Source organism: Chiloscyllium punctatum, chromosome 13, assembly GCF_047496795.1.
Source record: "Chiloscyllium punctatum isolate Juve2018m chromosome 13, sChiPun1.3, whole genome shotgun sequence".
NCBI classification, from domain to species: Eukaryota; Metazoa; Chordata; class Chondrichthyes; order Orectolobiformes; family Hemiscylliidae; genus Chiloscyllium; species Chiloscyllium punctatum.
This window is the reverse complement of record NC_092751.1, coordinates 36,022,379-36,039,244: the sequence shown is the minus strand read 5'-3', so window position 1 is coordinate 36,039,244 and position 16,866 is coordinate 36,022,379.

The following is a 16,866-nucleotide window of genomic DNA, read 5'->3' as shown; positions in this document are numbered from 1 at the left end:
CTCGCCCTCCCCTCTCTCGCCCTCCCCTCTCTCTCACACTGCTCTCTCTGTCGCCCTCCCCTCGCTCGTTCTCCCGTCTCTAACCATTCCCTCTCTCGCACTCCAATCCATCGCCCTCCTCTCTCTCACTCTCCCCTCTTTCGCCCTCCCCATCGCGCCCTGCCCTCTCTGAACCACCCCACTCTCTCGCTGTCCCTTCTCTGGCTCTCCGCTCTCAATCCCTCCACTCTCTCGCCCTCCCCTCTCCCTTTCTCCTCTCCCTCGTCCCCTCCATCTAGCCCTCCTATCTCTCGCCCTTTCCTCTCTCTCTCGCCCTCCCCTCACTCTCACCCACCTCTCTATATCGCCCTCCACTCTCTCTCCCTCCCCCTCTCGCCCTTCCCTCTCTCGCCCTCCTCTCTTTGTCCCACTCGTCCCTCTCTCCCGCCCCCCTCTGGATCTCCCCTTTCTCTCCCTCCACTCTCTCACCCACCCATCTCTCCCCTTCCCCTCTCTCTCACGCTCCCCTTGTCTCGCCCTCCCCTCTCTCGGCCTCTGCTCTCTCTCGCCCTCCCCTCTCTCATGCCCTCCCCTCTCTCACGCCCTCCCCTCTCTCTCACACAGCCCTCTCACTCGCCTTTCCCTCTCTTTCGTTCTCCCCTCTCTCGCCCTCCACTCTCTCATCCTGCCCTCTCTCGCGCTCCTCTCTATCTCACCCTTCTCTCTCTCTCTCTCCATCGCCCTTGCTCCCTCCCTTTCTCCCACCCTCCCCATCTCTCGTCCTTTCCTCTCTCCCCTTTCTCTCTTCTCTCACCTCTCTCTCCCTCCCCTTTCACCTCACCTCCCCACTATCTCGCCCTCCCCTGTCTCTCGCCCACCCCATCCCTCGCCTACCCCTATCATCACCCACTCCATTCTCGCGCCTTGACCCTCCCCTCTCTCACCCTCCCCTCTTTCGCTCTCGCCTCTCTCGCTCTCCACTCTCTCGCACTCCCCTCTCACGCACTCCCTATCTCTCCCTCGCCTCTCTCGCGCAACACCATCCCTCCCCTCTCTCAACCCTACTCCCTCACTCGCCCTCCCCTCTCAGGCCCTCCTCTCTGTCGCCACTCTCTCATACTACCCCTCTCGCCCTCCGCCTCTCACGCTCGCCTCTCTCCCTCCCTCCCTCTATCTCTCCCCTCTCTCCCCCTCCTCCTCACTCCCTCCACTCTCCACCTCCCCCTCTCTCCTTCCCCTCTGACCACCTCGCCTCTCTCGCCTTCCCTACTCTCTTGCTCTCCCCTGTCTCTCGCCCAACCCCTATCTTGCCCTCCCACTCTCTCTCCCTCCCCTCTCTCGCGCCCTACCCTCTCCCTCCCTCATCTCCATCTTGTCCTCCCCTCCCTCTCCCTCCCCTCTCTCTCCACTCTTCCTCTCTCTTGTGATCCCATTTCTCGGTCTCCCCTCTCCCGTGGTCCCCTCTCTCTGGCCCTCTCCTCTCTCTCGCCCTCCCCAACTCTTGCACACCCCTGTCTCTCGCCTACCCCACCTCTCGCCCACCCCACTCTCGCACCCTCGCCCTCCCCTCACTCACCCTTCCCTTCCTTGACCTCTGCTCTGTCCCCCTCCACTTTCTTGCCCTCCCCTCTCACTCCATCCCCTTCTCTCGCCCTCCACTCGCTCTCCCCCTCCCCCTTTATCTTCCTCCCCTCTCTCTCTCACCCCTCCTCTCTCCCTCCCCTCTCTCTCCCTCCCCTCTCACCCCATCCCTTCTCTCGCCATCCTCACTCTCTCGCAATCCTCTCTCTTTCGCCCTCCTCTCTCTCTACCTCCCCTCTCTCGCCCTCCCCTCTCCCTCCCTCCCATTCTCTCGCCCTTCACCTCTCTTGCCCTCCCCTCTCTCTCGCACTCTCCCTCTCTCTCCCTCCCCTCTCTCATTGCTTTCCTTCTCTCTTCCGCTCCCATTTCTCCATCTCCCTTCTCTCGCACTCCCCTATCTCTGTCCCTCAACGTTCTCTCGCCCTCCTTTCAACCTCCCTCCCAACTCTCGCCGCCCCCTCTCCCTCCTTCCCCTTTTCTCGCCCTCCACTCTCTTGCGCTCCCCTCTCCTTCACCCTCTCCCTCTCTCGCCCTCCCCCTCACTCTCGCTCCCCTCTCTCCACTTTCCCTCACTCTTCCGCTCCATCTCACGGTTTCCCGACTCCTCTCTCTCTGCTTTCCCTTTCCCTTGCTCTCCCCTCTCTCGCTCTCCCCTCTGTCGCCCTCCCTTCTCTCGACCTGCCCGATCTCTGGCCCTCCCCTATCTCGCACCCTCCCCATCTCTTGTACTCCCCTATCTCTTCTTTTCCCCTCTCTTCCGCCGTCTCCTGTCTTGTCCTCACCCTCTCAACCTCCACTGTCTCTTGCCTCACGTCCCTTTTGCCCTCCCCTCTCTCTCGCACACCCCGTCTCTCGCCCTCCCCTCTGTCTCACCCTCCCCCTCTCACCTTCCATTCTCTCTCCCTCTCCCCCTCTCTTGTCCTTCCCTGTCTCTCGTCCTCCTCAATCCTCTCCCTCCCCTCTCTCTCATATTTTGATTTTTCTCGCTCCCCTCTCTCTCACCCTACCCCCTTCACCCTCCCCTCACTCGACTTCCCCGATCTATGGCCGTCACCATCTCTCGCCCTTCCCAAATCTTTCACTCCCCTTTCTATCATCATCCTATATCTCTCGCTCACATCTACCTCTCGCCCACACCTCTCTCGCGACCCTCACCCGACCCCTCTCTCTATCACCCTCGCCTCTCTTGCCCTTCCCTCTCTGTCCATCCCCTCTCTCCCCATCCCCCGTCTCGCCCTCACCCTATCTCTCTCTCCCCGTCCCCTCTCTCTCGCCCATCCCGTCTCACACTCACCTTCTCGCTCTCCCCTCTCTCTCGCTTTCTTCTCTCTCTCTCTCCCTCACCTCTCTCTCGATCTCCAATCTCTCGCCCTCCACTCTTTCGCCCTGGCCTCTCTCGCACTCCCTTCTCTTTGTCTTCCCCCCTCTTGTCCCCTTCTCTTGACATCCCCATCTCTTGCCCTTCCGTCTCTCTCCATTCCCTCTCTCGCCCTCAACTCTCTCGCTCTCCCCTCTCTCCCTTTCCATTCTCACTCGCCCTCCCCTGTCTCGCCCTCTCCCTCTCACCCTTCACTCTCTCGCACATCCCCCCACTCTCCTCTCTCTACCTCACCATTCTCTCGCTCTGCCCTCTCTCGCCCTCCCCTCTCATTCGCTTTCCCCCTCTCTCGCCCTCCATTCTCTCACCCTCCCCCTCTCTTGCCCTCCACTCTCTCACACACCTCTCTCTCTCTCGCCCTCTCATCTCGCACGCCCTCGCCCTCTCTTGCCCTCCCCCTCTCTCATCCTCCCCCTCTCTCCCCCCTCTCCCTCTCCCTCCCCTTACTCTCCGCGTTACCTGTCACTCCCTTCCCTCACTCTCGGTCTCCTCCCACTCCCTCCCTACTCTCTCCGCTTTCACTCTCTCTTGCTCTCCCCTCTCTCACCGTACACTCTCTCTCCCTCCACTCTCACGACCTCCCCGATCTCTGGCCCTCCCTTTTCTCTCATCCTCCCCATCTCTTGCACTCCCCTATCTCTCACCATCCTCAATCTCTCGCCCTGCGCGATCTCTCGCCTACCCCATCTCTTGCCCTCCCCTCTCTCGCCCCCTCACCCTCCGCTCACTCACCCTCCCCTGTTTCACTCTCACCTCTCTCGCTCTCCTCTCTCTCTCTCTCTCTCTCTCCGCTCTCTCACCCTCCCCAATTTCGCTGTCTCCTCTCTCGCCCTCCCCTCTTTCGCATCCTCCCCTCTGCCTCATCCTCCACTGTCTCTCCATCCCTTCTCTTTCGCCCTCCACACTCTCCCCCGCCCCTCTCTTTTCCTCCCCCTCTCTCGCCGTCCCCTCTCTTGCCCTCCCCTCTCTATCACCCTCCACCTCTCTCTCGGTAACCCCTCTCTCGCCCTCCCTTCTCTCACTCTCCCCTCTATCGCCCTCCACTCTCTTGCCCTCCCCTCTCTGCCACAACCCCTGTCTCTCGCCCTCCCCTCTCTCTCACCCTCCCCTCTCTCTCGCCCTCCCCTATCTCGCCCACCCCTCTTTCACCATCCCCTCTCTCGCTCTCCCCTCTCTCGCCCTCCCCTCTCTCTCAACCTCCCATCTCTCTCGCTCTACCGTCACTGCCCCACCTCTCTCTCTCTCCCACAGCCCTCTCTCCCCTCACCTCTCTTCACCACCCTTCTCTCACCCTTCCCTCTCTCGCCCTCCCCTCTCTCGCCCTCCCCTCTTGCACCCTACCCTCTGTCAAACTCCCATCTCTCGCCCTCCTCTCTCTGGCCCACCCCATCTCTCCCTCCACTCTTTCGCGCTCCCCTCTCCCCCTTCCCGTCTCTCTCAACCTCCCCTCTCTATCGCCCTCCGCTCTCTGCCCCACCCCTCTCTCGCCCTTCCCATCTCTCGCCCTTGCTTCTCTCTCACCCTTCCCTCTCTCGCCCTCCCTTCTCTCACCCTCCCCTCTCTGTCCCACTGCCCTCTCTCACCCTCCCCTGTCTGGCCCACCCCGTATCACACTCCAATCTCTCGCCCTCCCCTCTTTCATCTCCCCTCCCTCTCTCCCTCCCATCTCTCTCGCCCTCCCCTCTCTCTCGCACTCCCCTCTCTCTCCCTCCACTCTCTCTCACTCCCCTCTCTCTCCCTCCCCTCTTTCGCCCTCTTCACTTTCTCACTCCCCTCTCTCTTGCCCTCACCTCACTCTCCCTCCCCTCTCTCCCCTACACTCTCGCTCGCCCTCCCATCTCTATCGCTCTTCCCTCTCATTCGCCGTCTCTTCTCTGTCCTCGCCCCTCTACCTCCCTTTTCTCTGCCATCTCTACCGCTCCCCGTCTCTCCCCTGCACTGTCTCTCCCTCACCTTTCTCGCCCTTTCCTCTCCCTCCCTCCCCTCTCTCGCCCTCCCCGTCTCACACTCTCCCTCGCGCCCTCCACTATCTCTTGCCCACCCCTCTGTCTCACCCTCCTCCTCTCTCGTATTCCCTCTCTAATTCCTTCCCTCTATCTCGCTCTCCCCTCACTTGCCCTACCCTCTCTTGCCCTGCCCTCTCTCGCCCTCGACACTCTCTCGCCCTCCTCTCTCTCATGCTTCCCCCTCTCTCTCCCTCTCCTCTCTCTCCCTCCCCATCTCTCCCTCCCATCTATCTATCTCCCCTCACGCTCGCTACCCTCCTTCATCCTCCCCCTCTCTCACCCTCCACTCTCTCGCACTCATCTCTCTCTCGCCCTGCCTTCTCTCGCACCCTCCCCTCTCTCTCACCCACCACTCTCTCTCCATCCCCTCTCTCACCCTACCCTCTCTCGCCCTCCGGTCTCTCGTCCTCCCCCTCTCTCGACTTCCCCCTCTCCCCCTTTGTCTCTCCGCTTCCGCTCATCCTCCCCTCTCTCTCCCTCCCCTCTCAACCCCTCTCTCCCTCCCCTTTCTCTCCCTCCCCATGTCTCCCTCCCGTCTGTCTAGCTCCCCTCACTCTCTCTCCCCTCCTTCATCCTCCCCCTCTCTTACCCTCCACTCTCTCGCACTCATCTCTCTCTTGCCCTCCCCTTCTCTCCCCCTCCCCTCTCTTCCCCTACCCCTCCATCACCCTCCCCTCTCTCGCCCTCTCCTCTCTAGCACCCTCGCCTCTTTATCACCCACCCCTCTCTCTCCATCCCCTCTCTCTCCCTATCCTCTCTCGCCCTCCTCCCTCACGCTTTCCCCTCTCTCAACCTCGCCTCTCTCTCCCTCCACTCTCTCGCCCTCCCCTCTCTCCCCTTCCCCTCTCTCTTGCCCTCCCCTCGGTCGCTCTCCCCTCTCTCACCCTCTCCTCTCTCTCCCTCGACTCTCTCGCCCTCCCCTCACTCCACTTCCCCTCTCTCTCGCCCTCACCTCTCTCTCGCCCTCCCCTCTCTCTCGCACTCCCCTCTCTCTCCATCCTCTCACTCACCCTCCCCTCCTTCGCCCTCCTCTCTCTCTCAAACTCCCCCTCTCTCGCCCGTTCCCCTCTTTCGCCCTCCACACTCTCCTGCTCCACTCTCTCTTGCCCTCACCTCACTCTCCCTCCCCTCTCTCCCCTACACTCTCGCTCGCCCTCCCCCTCTATCGCCCTCCCCTCTCATTCGCCGTCCGATCTCTGTCCTCACCCCTCAACGTCTTGTCCATCCGCCATCTCTACCCCTCCCCTCTCTCCCCACCTCCACTCTCTCCCCTTCCTTCTCTCTCGGCCTCCACTCGCACTCGCCCACCACCTCTCTCGCCCTCTCCTCTCTCTCCCTCCCCATCTCTCACACTCCCCTCTCCATCCCACCCCCCTCTCGCCCTCCCCTGTCTCACCCTTGCCCTCTCGCCCTCCACTCTCTCTTGCCCTCCCATCTGTCAAACACTCCCCATTCTCTCGCATTCCCCCCTCTCTCTCCATCCCTTCTCTCTTGCTCTCCCCTCACTCACCCTCCACTCCCGCATCTTGCCTTCTCTCGCCATCCACTCTTTCCCTCCCATCTCTTATTCCCTCCCCTCTCTCTCGCACTTCCCTCTCTCTCCATCCCTTCTCTCTCGCTCTCCCCTCACTCACTCTCCCCACTCTCTCTCCCTCCTGTCTATCTACCTCCCCTCACACTCCCTCCATTCCTTCGCCCTCCCTTCTCTCTCGCCCTCCCTTCTTTCTTGACCTCCCCTCTCTCTCTCTCCCTTCTCTCTCTCCCTCCACTCTCTCTCCCTCCCCCCTCTCCCTCACGTCTATCTACCTCCCCTCACACTCCCTCCATTCCTTCGCACTGCCCTCTCTCTCGCCCTCCCCTCAGTCTCGCCCTCCTCTCTCTTCCCCACCCCTATCTCAAGCCCTCCCTCTCTCTCACCCTCCCCCTCTCTCGCCCTGCCCCTCGCCCTCCCTTCTCTCTTGCCCTCCCCTCTCTCGTTCTCCCTTCTCTCTCCCTCCCTCTCTCGCTCCCTTCTCTCTCCCTCCCGTCTATCTACCTCCCCTCAATCTCCATCCCCTCCTTCGACCTCCCATCTCTCTCACTCCCCTCTCTCTAGCCCTCCCCTCCCTCTCACTCTCCTCTCTCCCCTACCCTCTCGCTCACCTTCACCTCTCTATCGCCCTTCCCTCTAATTCGCCTTCCCTTCACTGTTCTCCCCGTCAACCTCCCTTCTCTCCGCCATCTCTCCCCCTCCCCTCTCTCTCCCCTTCCACTCTCTCCCCTTCCTTTCTTCTCGCCCTAACCTCTCGCGCGTCCAATCCTCTCTATTGCCTACCCTCTCAATCGCCATCCGCTCTCACTCCTCATCCCCTAGCAAACCCTCCACTCTCTCTCCCCTCACTCTCTCCTCCCCTCTCTCTCGCCCTCCCCCTCACCCCATGCCCTCTCTCCCATTCCCCTCTCTGTTGCTCAATTCTCTCTCCCTTCTCAACCCCTCACCTCTCTCCCTCTCCCTTCCCTCTCGCCCTCCACTCGCTCTCGTCCACCCTCTCTCTCCCTCCCCTCTCTCGCCCGCTAATCTCTGCCCTCCCTTCTCTCCACCTCGCCTCTCTCTTGCCCTCCCCTCACCCTCGTAGAGCACTCTCTCTCCCTCCCCCCTCTCTCGCCCTCCCCTCTCTCTCCTTCCCCTCTCTCGCACTCTCTTCTCCATCCCTCTCCCTCTCACCCTCCGCCTGCCTCACTCTTCCCCTCTTACCCTTCACACTCTCGCCCTGCCCTCTCTCGCCATCCTCTCTCTCTTGCCCTCCCATCTCTCACGCCGTCCCCTCATTCTCGCCCTTCACTCGCTCTCGTCCACACTTGTATCTCCCTCCACTCTCTCCCCCTACCCTCTCTAACCTTCCCTTTCTCTCGCTCTCCACTCTCTCTCGCCCCCTCCTCTCTCGACCACCCCTCTCGCGCACTCCCCCTCTCTCGCCAGCCCCTCTTTCACCCTCCCCTCTGTCCCACTTCCCTCTCTCTCGCCCTCACCTCTCTCGCCCTCCCCTCTCCATAACACCCCTCTCACTCGACCTCCCCTCTCTGGTTCTCCACTTTCTCTCCCTCTACTCTCTCACGCGCCCCTCTCTCCCCTTCCCCTCTCTGTCGCTCTCTCCTCTCTCTCGCCCTCCCCTCTCTCTTGCACATCCTTCTCTCTCGCACTCCCCTCTCTCCCTCCCCTTCTCTCGCCCTACCCCCTCTCTCGCCCTCCACTCTCTCGCCCTGCCTACACTCGTCCTCCCCTGTCCCTCGCCCTCCCCTCTCTCTCTCACTCCCCCTCTCTCCCTCCCCTTCTCTCGCCCTACCCCCTCTTTCGCCCGTCCCTCTCTTGCCCTTCCCACTCTCGCCCTCCGCGCTCTCTTCCCTCCCCTATCTCTCGCCCATCCCTCACCCTCCCCTCTCTCACCCTCTCCTCTCTCACATTCTGCTCTCTCTCCCTCTCCTCTCTATTCCTCCCTTCTCTCTGCCCTCTCAACCCTCACCACTCTCCCTGTCTCCTCCCTCCCGCCTTTCCCTCGCTCTCATTCACCCTTCTCTCCCTCTCCCCTCTCTCACTCTCACATCTCTTGTCCTTCCCTCTCTCCCTCTCCCCTCTGTCTCGCCCTCCCCTCTCCCTCGACCTCCCCTGTCTCTCGCCCTCCCCTCTCTCCCCTAATATCTCTCCCCCACGATCTCTTCGCCTCCCCTCTCTCTCGTACTCCCCGCTCTCTCGTCCTCTCCTCTTTTGCCCTCCCCTCTCTCGCCCTCCCATCTCTCGCACCTCCCCTCTCCCTCCACTCTCTCTCCCACCACTCTCTCGCCCTCCCCTCTCTGCCTCCCCTCTCTCCCACTCCCCTGTCTCTCCGTCCGCTCTCTCACTGTCCACTCTCTCTCCCACCCCTTCTCGACCTCCCGTGTCTCGCACTCCCCTCTCTCGTCCACCCCTTCTCGCCCTCTTGTCTCTCACACACCCCTCCCTTCTTTCCCGCTCTCCTGGCTCTCCCGCCTCCCCTCTCACTCCTTCCCATCCCTCCCTCTCCACTCTCTCTCCCTCCTCTCCCTCTCCGACCCCTTCTCGCCCGCCTGACTCTCGCCCTCTCCTTGCTCGCTCTCCACTTCTCGCCCCTTCTCTACCGTCTATCCCTCTCTGTCGCCCTCCCCTCTCTCGCCCTCCCCTCCCTGCCTTCCCACTTTCCTGTCCTGCGCTCTCTCTCATTCTACCCTCTATCTCGCCCTGCACTCTCTCCCTTCCCTTTCTCGTCCTGCCCTCCATCTCGCCCTCGCCTCCCTCTCAGCCTCCCCTCTCTCTCCCTCACCTCTCTCTCGCCCTTCCTCTCTCTCACCCTTCCCTCTCTCGCCCTCCCCTCTTTCTCGCCTTCCGTTCTCTCCTACCCTCTGCTCCGTCTCTCCTCTCTGTCATGCCCTCCCCTGTCTCTTGGCCTCCAGTCTCTTTCCCTCCGCCTCTTTCACCCTCCCCTCTCTCTCCCACCCCTCTCTCTCTCGCCCTGCCTCTCTCTGATAATCCCCTCTCTCTCCCTCCCCTCTCTCTCCGACTCCTCTCTTTCATGGTCCCTCTCTCTCACCCTCCCCTCCCTCCCCCTCCCCTCTCTCCCTCCCCTCTCTCTCCATCACCGTTCTCTCGCCCTCCCTCTCTCTCACCTTCCCCACTCTCATCCTCCCCTCTCTCTCCCTCCCCTCTCTCTTGCTCTCCACTCTCTCGCCCTCCCCTCTCTCGCCTACCCCTCGCTCTCTCCCTCCCCTCGCTCTCTCCCTCCCTTCTCTCTCACCCTCCCTCTTTCTCACCCTCCCCTCTCTCGGTCTCCACTCCTTCTCGCCCTCCGCATTCTCTCTCTCCACTCTGTCTTTCCCTCCCCTGTCTCTTGCCCTCCACTCTCTCTCTCCCTTCCCTCTCTCTCACCCTCCCCTCTCTCACTGTCCCCTATCACTCACCCTCCTCTCTCTTCCCTCACCTCTCTGTCGACCTCTCCTCTCTCCACCTCCCATCTCTCCCCTTTCCTCTCTGCCCCTCCACTATTTCTCGCCCTCCCCTATCTTGCCCTCCCCCTCTCGACCTCCCTGTCTCTCACCACTTCTGTCTCTCTCCTTCGCGTCTCACTCACCCTCCAATCTATCTCCGCCTCCACGCTCTCACCCTCCCCTCTCTGTCCGCTCATTCACCACCTCCGCTCACTCGCCATCCCCTTTCTCTCCCATCCTCTGTCTCCCCCTCACTGCTCCCTCTCCCTCCTCGCTTTCTTCCTCCTCTCTTTCTCGCCCTCCCCTCTCTCGCCCTCCCCCCTCACGGCCTCTACTCTATCGAGCTGCATTCTGTCTGTCCCTACTCTTTCTCTCGCCCTCCCCTCTATCCCTCCCTCTCTCTCGCCCGCCCCTCTCTCGCCTTCCCCTCTATCTCGACCTCACCACTCTCTCTTGTCCTCCACTCTCTCTTGCTCCCCTCTCTCTTGCTCCCCTCTCTCCCCCTCCCCTCTCTCCCCTCCCCTCTTTCTCCCCCTCCTCTCTCTCGCCCTCCCATCTCTCGCCTCTATCTCTCCTGCTATTCCCTCTCTGTCGCAATCCTTCTCTCTCGCTCTCCAGTCTGTTGCCCTTCCCTCTTTCTCCCGAACCTCTTTTTACCTCGCCACTCTCGCCCACAATGTCTCGCCCTCCTCTCTCCCACCCTCGCCTCTCTCTCCCTCCCCTCCCTCCCACTCCCCTCTCTCTCCCTCCCCTCTCTCTCCCTTCACTCTCTCTCCCTCCACTCTCACCCTCCCGTTTCTCGCCCTCCCCTCTCTCCCTCAACCTCTCCTGTCCTCTGCTCTCCCTCGCTCTAGCCTCTCTCTCGCCCTTCCCTCTCTCCCTTCCCTCTCTCGTCCTGCCCTCTCTCTCACCCTCGCCTCCCTATCGGCAACCCCTCTCTCATGCTCCCCTGACTCGCCATCCACTCACTCGCCCTCCCCTCTCTCTCCCCTCCCGTCTCTTTCACCCTCCCTCTCTCTCACTCTCCCCTCTCTCGCCCTCCCTCTTTCTCAACCTCCGTGCTCTCTCTCTGCTCGGTCATGCCCTCCCGTGTCCCTTGCCCTCCACTCTCTCTCCGTCCACTCTCTCTCACCCTCTCCTCTCTCACCTTCCCCTCTCACTCGCCCTCCTCTATCTTTTGCCCTTTCCTATCTCTCACACTCCCCTATCTTTCGCCCTCCCCTATCTCTCGCCCTCCCCATCTCTCGCCCTTCCCACTCTCCCACCCTCCCCTCTCTCCCCTCCCCTCTATCACCCTCCACTCTCTACCCTCCACAGTTTGCCCCTCCCCTCTCTCCCCGTCCACTATTTCTCGTTCTCATCTCACTCGCCCTCCAATCCATCTCCTCCTCCAGGCTCCCATCCTCCCCTCTTTCTGCCCTTATTCACTCCCTCCCCTCCCTCCCACTCCAATCCCTCCCCTCCCCCTCTCTCCCCTCCTCTCTCTCTCCATTCCCTCTCTCACCGCCCCTCTCTCTCTTGCTCTTCCTTTTCTCTCGCCCTCCCCTCACTCGCCCTCCCCCTCTCACGCTCCCCTCTCACGCCCCCTCACCCTCCCCTATATCTCACCCTCCCTATCGCTCGCCATTCCCACTCTCCCGCCCTCCTCTCTCTCACCCACATCTCTCTGTCGCCCTCTCCTCTCTCACCCCGCCTCTCTCCCCCTCCCCTCTCTCCCCCACCCCTTCTCGCCCTCCCATCTCTCGCCATCCCCTTTCTCGCCGTCCCCACTCTCCCTCCTTCCTTCTATGTCGCCCTCCCTTCTCTCTCTCTGTCGCCGTCTCTCTTTCCCCCTGTCTCCCCCTCTCTCTTCCCCCTCTCTCTTGCCCTCTCTCTCCCGCTCCCCTCTCTCTCGCCCTCCACTCTCTCGTCCTCCCCTCTCTCGCCCGCCCCTCTCTCCCTCCCCTTTCTATCCCTTCCCTCTGTCTCACTCTCCCCTCTCTCTCGCTCTCCCCTCCCTCTCGCTCTCCCATCTCTCTCGCTCTCCCTTATCTCTCGGTCTATCCTCTCTCAGCCCTCCCCTTTCTCTCCCACCCCTCTCTCCCACTCCTCTCTCTCTCCCTTCCCTCTTTCTCTCCATTCTCTCTCTCTCCCAAACCTTCTCGCCTTCTCGTCTCTCGCCGTGTGCTTTCTCGCCCTAAACTTCTCCCCCCCTCTCTCCCGCCATTCCCTCTCTCTCTCTCCTTCTCTCTTTCTCCCTGTCTCTCCCCCTCTGTCTTCCCCCTCTCTCTCACCTTCCCCTCTCTCCCTCGCCTCTCTTAGATCCTCTGCACTCTCTCGCTCTCTCCTCTCTCTCCCTCCCCTCTCTCTCCTGCGCCTCTTTCAACCTCTCCTCTCTCTCTCCCTCCCCTCTCTCACTGTCCACTCTCTCGCTCTCCCCTCTCTCTCCTTCCCCTGTTACACCCTCGCATCTTTCGCCCTCCCCTCACTCGTCCTCCCCTCTCTGTCGCCCTCTTCTCTCTCGTCATCTCCTCTCTCTCGCCCTCGCCACTCTCTCGCCCTCCCCCTCTCACCATCCCCTCTTTCTCGCTCTCTCCTCTCTCTCGCTCTCCCGTCTCTCTCCTTCCCCTCTATCTCCCTCCCTTCTCACACCCACACCTTCTCGCCTTCTCCTGTCTCAACTGCCCTCTCTCGCTCGCCCCTCTCTCTCCTTCCCCTCTCTCTCCCACCCCTTCTTACCATCCCATCTCTCACCATCCCCTTCTCGCCCTCCGCTCTCTCTTGCGCCATCCGCTCTCTATTTCCCCTCTCTTTCCCTCACACACTCTCCCCATCTCTCTCTTCACCATCTCTCTCTGCCCCATCCCACTCTCTGACTCCCCCCCTCTCTCTCCCTCTCTCTCTCCTCCTCTCTCTCCCACTCTCTCTCTTCCCCACTCTGTCTCTCCACTCTCCCTCCCACGGTTTCTCTCTCACCCTCTTTAGCCCCTCTCTCTCAACTCCCTCTCTCTCCATCCTCTCTCTCCTCCTCCTCTCTCTCCTCTCTTTCTCTCCCCGCTCTCTCACACCTCTCTCACCCACCCCTCTCTCTCACACCCCTCTGTCTCACTCCCTTCACTCTCTCTACCCTCCGTCTACACTCTCTCTCTCTCGCCCATCTCTCCCATCACCTCTCTCTCATCACCTCTCTCCACCCCTCTCTCTCTCTCCCTGTCTCCATCTCTTCACTCTCTCTCCCCCTCTCTCCCACCCACTCTCTCCCCCTCTCTTGTCCCCTGCCTCAGTCCCCTCTCTCGCTTGTGCTCCATCTCTCTCTCTCTTCCGTGTACTTCTCTCACTCTCATCCCTCTGTCTCTCACTCGCCTTCTCTCTCACTTGCTCTTCCAATCTCTCTCTATCCCCCTCTCTGTCCCCCTCTCTTCATCTCACTCACTACCTCTCTCTCTCTCACTCTTCTCTCACTCTCTCCCTCCCCTCATTCGCCGTCCCCCTCTCTCTCGCCGTCCCCTTTCTCTCGCCTTCCCCTCTCTTCCCCTCTCTCTTTACCACACTCTCTCTCCTCTCTCTCTCTTACCCCTCTCTCTCTTCCCCTCTCTCTTCCCCCTCTCTCTTCACTCCTCTCTCTACCCACTCTCTCCCCCTCTCTCGCTCTCTCCCTCTCTCTTCCTCTCTATCTCCCTCTCTCTTCCCCTCTCTCTCCCTCCCCTTTCTCTCACACCCCTCTCTCTCCCACCACTTTCTCTCTCTCTCCCTCCCTCCCTCTCTCTCCCTCCCTCCCTCTCTCTCCCCCTCCCACTCGCTCTTCCCCGCTCTCTTCCCGCGGTCTCTCTCCCCTCTCTCTCTCACCCTCTCTATTCTGTCTATCTCAACTCCCTCACTCAACTTCCGCCCTACCCCGTCTCCCTATCCCCTCTCTCTCCCACACTCTCTCCCCTCTCTTGCTGTCCCCTTCTCGCCCTCCCCTCCCGCTCACTCCCCTCTCTCCCACCCCTATCACTCCCTTGCATCTCTCTACCTCTCCTCTCTCACCCTTCCTTCTCTCTCGCTCTCCCCTCTCTTTCCCCTTCCCGTCTCTCTCGCTCTCCCCTCTTTCTCCCTTCCCTCTCTCCCACCACTTCTCACCCTTCCCTCTCTCTCGTCCTCCCCTCTCTGTCGCCCTCCTCTCTCTCTCTCTCGCCATCCCCACGCTCTCTAGCCCGCTCTTCTCTCTCCCTCCTCTCTCTCTCTCGCCCTCCCCTCTCTCTCCCTCCCCTCTTCGCCATCCACTCTCTCACACTCCCCTCACTCTCACTCTTCCCTCTCTATATATTCCCTCTCTGTCCCTCGCCTCTCTCTCCCACCCCTTCTCGCCCTCCCGTCCCTCGCCATCCCCTCTTTCTCCCTCCCCTCTCTCCCACCACTTCTCACCCTTCCCTCTCTCTCGTGCTCCCCTCTCTGTCGCCCTCCTCTCTCTCTCTCTCCATCCCCACTCTGTCTCGCCCGCTCTTCTCTCTCCCTCCCCTCTCTCTCGCCATCCGCTCTCTCTCGCGCCCTCCCCTCTCTCTCGCCCTACCCTCTCTCTCTCCCCCTCTCTTTTTCCCCACTCTCTGTTCACACCTCTCTCTTTCCCCTCTCTCTCCACACCCTCTCTCACTCTCTCTCCCTCTCTCTCGCTCTCTCCCTCCCTCTCTCTCCTCCTCTCTCTCTTCCCGCTCTCTCTCTCTCCGCTCTCTCTCCACCCTCTCTCTCCCCTCTCTCTCTCTCGCATTCTCTCTACCCCTCTCTCCCCATCCCTCGTCCCCTCTCTCTTTTCCCCTCTGTCGGTCGTGCTACATCTCTCTCTCTCTCTCACTCACTGTCTGGCTCTCACAGCTCTCCCTCCCACTCTCGCCTCCTCTGTCTCTCTCTCTCTCTCTCTTCCGTGTCCGTCTCTCTCTCATCCCTCTGTCTCTCACTCGCCTCCTCTCTCGATTGCTCTCCCTCTCTCCCACTCTCTCGCTATCCCTTTCTCTCGCTATCCCCTCTCTCTCGCTCTCCCCTCTCTCGCCCTCCCCTCCCTCTCCCTCCCATCTCTCTCTCCCTCCCCTCTCTATCGTCCACCCTCCCTTCTCTCTCCAGCCCCTCTCTATCCCTCCCCTGTGTCGCCCTCCCCCTCTCTCGCTCTCCCCTCTCTAGTTCTCCTGTCTCTCTCGCTCTCTTCTGTGTCCTTCTCTCTCAAATCCCTCTATCTCTCACTCGCCTCCTCTCTTTTGCTCTCCCTCTCTCCAACTCTCTCTCTATCCCTCTCTCTGTCCCCCTCTCCTCTTGATCTCACTCGCATCCTCCCTCTCTCACTCTTCTCTCACTCGCTCCCTCCCCTCATTCGCCGTCCCCCTCTCTCTCTCGCCGCCCCCCTCTCTCGCCATCCCTCTCTCTCTCCCTCTCTCTTTACCACACTCTCTCTCCTCTCTCTCTTAACCTCTCTCTCTCTCTTCCCCTCTCTCTTCCCCCTCTCTCTTCACGCCTCTCTCTTCCACCTCTCACTTCCCCTCTCACTCTCTCTACCCCCTTTCTCTCCCCCTCTCTCGCTCTCTTCCTCTCTCTTCCTTTCTATCTCCCTCTCTCTTCCCCTCTCTCTCCCTCCCCTTCCTCTCACACCCCTCTCTCTCCCAGCACTTCCTCTCTCCCTCCCTCTCTCTCTCCCTTCCTCCACCCCTCTCTCCCCCCTCCCCCTCTCTTCCCTGCTCTCTTCCCCGCGTTCTCTCTCCTCTCTCTCTCTCACCTTCTCTATTCTGTCTCTCTCAACTCCCTCACTCAACTCCCTCTCTACCCCCTCTCTCTATCCCCTCTCTCCCACTCTCACTCCTTTCTTTCTCACCCGCTCTCTCTCACCCCTGTCTCAGCCACCCATCTCTCTCCCACCCCTCCATCTCTCCCCCCTCACTGTTTCACCTCAATCTCTCCCCATTCGCTCCCCTCTCACCCACCCCTCTCTCTCTTCCCCTTTCTCTTCCCTCTCTCTACGCTCACTCTCTCTCGCCCCCTCTCTCGTCCACTCCGTCATCCCCTCTCCCTCATCCTCTCTCTCCACCCTGTCGCTCATCCTCTCTCTCCACCTCTCTCCCTCTCCCTCGTCCCCTCTCTCTCGTCCCCTCTCTTGCTCGTGCTCCATTTTTCTCTCTCTCACTGTCTCCCTGTATCTCACAGTTCACCCTCCCTCTCTCGCCTCCTCTGTCTCTCTCTCTTCCGTTTCCTTCTCTCTCTCATTTCTCTGCCTCTTACTCGCCTCCTCTCTCGCTTGCTCTCCCTTGCTCCCACTCTCTCTCTGTCCCTTTCTCTGTCTCTCCCCACTCTCTCCCTTCGCTCTCTCTCGCCCTACCTTCCCTTCTTTATCCCCCCTCCCCCTCTCTTCCACTCTCTCTATCCCTTTCTCTCGCTATCCCCTCTCTCTCATTCTCCCCTCTCTCGCTCTCCCCTCCCTCCCTTCCCTCTCTCTCCCTTCCCTCTCTATTGCCCTACCCTTCCTTGTCTCTTCCTCCCCTCTCTCTGCCTCCCCTCTCTCTTCCTCCCTCTCTCTCTCCCTCCACTTCTCGCCCTCCCCACTCTCACCATCCCCTCTCTCTCGCTCTCCCTTCTCTCTCGCCCTCCCCTCTCTCTCGCCCTCTCATCTCTCAACCTCCCCTCATTCTCCCTCCCCTCTCTCTCCCACCCCTTCTCGCCCTCCCATCTCTCGCCCTCACCTTCTCACCCTTGCCTTTCTCTCATTCGCCCTTCTCTGTCTCCCTCCCCTCGTGCTCTCGCCAATCCCTCTCTCTCGCCCACCTCTCTCTCTCGCCCTCCCCTCTTCCTCTCCCCCCTCTCTTCCCCCACTTTCTCTCCACTCTCTCTCCACTCACTCCCGTCCCTCTCTCTACCTCCTCTCTCACTCTCTCTCCCCATTCTCTCTCCCTCTCTCTCCTACCCTCTCTCTCTTCCATCTCTCCATCTCTCTCTCGCTTCTCTGCTCTCTCT